The sequence below is a fragment of the Lynx canadensis genome, chromosome X (assembly GCF_007474595.2).
Source record: "Lynx canadensis isolate LIC74 chromosome X, mLynCan4.pri.v2, whole genome shotgun sequence".
Taxonomy (NCBI): Eukaryota; Metazoa; Chordata; class Mammalia; order Carnivora; family Felidae; genus Lynx; species Lynx canadensis.
In genome coordinates, this window is record NC_044321.2 from 71,170,415 (window position 1) to 71,173,555 (window position 3,141).

The window sequence follows — 3,141 nt, forward strand, 5'->3', positions numbered from 1 at the left end:
GTGCACTGACAGTGCAGAGCCCGCTTGGGATTGTCTCTCTCTTCCTCTGTCTCTGCCCCTTCCCCACTCTTGTTCACCCCCGTCTCTCTCAAAATAAATAAATAAACATAAAAAAGAAATTATTTCCAAATTTTAACAATTAGGAACCTATATTAATATACATTTAACATTGTGCTGTTATTAAAATACAATTATTTTACATAGGTTTCTCACTGAAGTTATTTAGTTGTGATGAATTGACAACCAATTTACAGAGATATGAATATGTATATTTTTATGGGATTTTTCTAAGATAGTTTTCTGTAGTCACATCATCAAGATAATCTCAGTTGTGTTCTTAATCAAGACTCATGTAGTACCACTATTAATGTAGTGTCCACTTGTTTAAAAGAAAACCTTTATTTAAATTTAAAAGGGTACAGGAAACAGCAAAAAAAAATCAACAAAATAAAAAGACAAGCTATGGAATGGGAGAAAATACCTGCAAGTCATTTATTTGATAAGAAGTTAATATCCAAAATATATAAAGAACTCATAGGGAAAACTAAGGTGGTGGCATAGTAGGAAGATCCTAGGCTTATTTCATCCCTCAAACATGACTAGACAACTGTCAAATCATTCTGGATATACAAGAAATCAATCTGAGAACTGAAAGAATAAACTGCACAAATAGAGGGAGAGAAGAGGCCACATTATGGAAGGTAGGAAGTATAGAGATGTGGTTTGAAACAGAAATGGATTGTGGTGCTGCAGACAAGAGGGAGCCTTTGTCATGGAGAAAGGCAAGAGAGAATGGATCAAACAAGGATATGCACAAAGAGAGCACTTACCCAAATCCATTGCCTGGGAAAATTAGAGGGGCTGTTTTTCATGAGTTTTTGTAACCAATGAGGTGCAAAGACCAGAGTTTTAGAGGTCGGCAGCCTTGGTTCAGATGGAGACCTGAGGGCACTTACCTAGTCCTAGACAGGAGGTAAATAAGTAACCCCTGTGCAGACAGCAAAATGTGAAGATCACCTAAGGCACACAGGAAGAGACTTCATTCTTCTTGGAGCACATCTGTGGGAGGTGGCATTCACATAGACACTTCTCTGGAGACAAAAGCTGGAAGGCACCTTATCCATAACCTGCCCTCAGCATAGGCACAGAGATAGCTGCTGAATGCAGTTAAACTGGAAACTGACTCTTTAGCCTGTTTTACTCAAATCCCATGCCCCTATGCTCTGGCACTACTTCCCTTCTCCATCAAGGGGGAACCTGTCCAAGAACTGCAAGACTGTCCCACAGAAGACCAGCACAAGCCCCTACCACAGTGTGTCCCTAAACTTTGGAGTTTTAAAGTCAAAAGTCTTAGCTGGGATAGAGCCCAAAGTGCACTGTTCTTCTCTAGGCAGGCAAACAACCTGGGATAGATGACATGACCATAGTAATCTGAAAAATTCCATGGATGTACAAAGGGAAATTATTTGATCTTGTAGGAATGCTTCCCTGATAACAGCAAACAAACACCCTTCTCTAGGGACAAAGGAGCTGGCTGTCACCATTTCACTCACTTTCCATTCAATAAAACCAACCTCAGTAAACAGCACAGCTCTAATACTGGCTGCCTAAACTGCTTAACACTAAATATCTTCCCTTTGCACTTTTCTGGTACTGCTTCTCTCAAGAAAGTGTAACTAAGGACTATTGCAGTGGGCGTATCCCCCAGAATATCAGCACAAACTCCCACAAGCACCACATTTACTGAACATAGAATTCTCCAAGTTTCCAGTTCTAGTGAAAGTAGTATCAAGTCTCACTTAAGAAACAGACAAATGCACACTGAGTTAAAACTCACCACACTTCCAACTGCAGGCAAGAATTGCCTCTGCATACAACTGACCTGACTCATAGAGTAACCAAAATACAACAGCAGAGTGCACGCAGCACAAACCAAAGACACACCCTGAGGCACCACGCCCTGGGCACTATATGACTTTTTCATAAAGCCATCAGTCTCAGGAGCAGAAAGAATAACAGGGTTTTCTAACACATAAAAGAAGACAGAGACCTAGAAAAAATGCCAAGATGGAGGAAATCTCCCAAATGAAAGAAGAAGAAAAGGTCAAGGACAGACATCTAAGTGAAACAGATGTCAGTAATACAAGGGATGGTGAATTTAAAGAAAAATCATTAGGATACACACTGGGCTTGAGAAAATAATGGAAGACACTATGGAAACCCTGACTGCAAAGGTACAGTTTTTAAAAAATCAGAAATGAAAAATACAATAATTGAGATACAAAATAGACTTAACATAATATCCACAAGGATGAAAGAAGCATATGAATGAATAAGTGGTATATAAAATAGAATAATGGAAAATAATGAAGCTGAACAAAAGAGAGAAGAAGCATTAGGAATTGTGATAATAAATTTAGGGAACTCAGTGACTCCATCAAATGTAATAACATTTGTATCATGGGAGTCCCAAATGAAGAAGTGAGAAAGGAGGGAAGACAGCTTATTTGAGGAAATAAGAACTGAAAACTTCCCTAATCTGGAAAAGGAAACAGACCTCCAAATCCAAGAGGCAAAGAGAACTCTTATCAAAATCAACAAAAGCAGACCAACACCAAGACATACTGTAGTTGATTTGTACAATATAGGGACAAAGTAAAAATCCTAAAAGCAACAAGATAAAAGAAGCCCCTAACTAACAAGGGAAGACCTGTAAGACTAGCTGCAGATCTCTCCAAAGAAAGTAGGCAAGTCAGAGGAGTAGAATTATATATTCAACGTGCTGAATGGGAAAAATGTGGAGTCAAGAATATGGTATCCAACAAAGCTGTCATTTAGAACAGAAAGAGAGAGAGACTTTCCCAGACAAATAAAAACTAAAAGAGCTTGTGATTACTAAAATAACCCCTGCCAGAAATATCAAAGGGGACTCTTTGAGTTGGAAAGACCAAAAGTGACAAAGACCAGAAAGGAACAGAGAAAATCTCCAGAAAAAAATAATAAAACAAATAATAAAATGGCACTAAGTACATATATATCAATAATTATTCTCAATGTAATTGGACTAAACACTCCAATCAAAAGACATAGGGTTTCAAGATGGATGAAAAAAAGAAAAAAAAGATCTACCTACAAAGGACT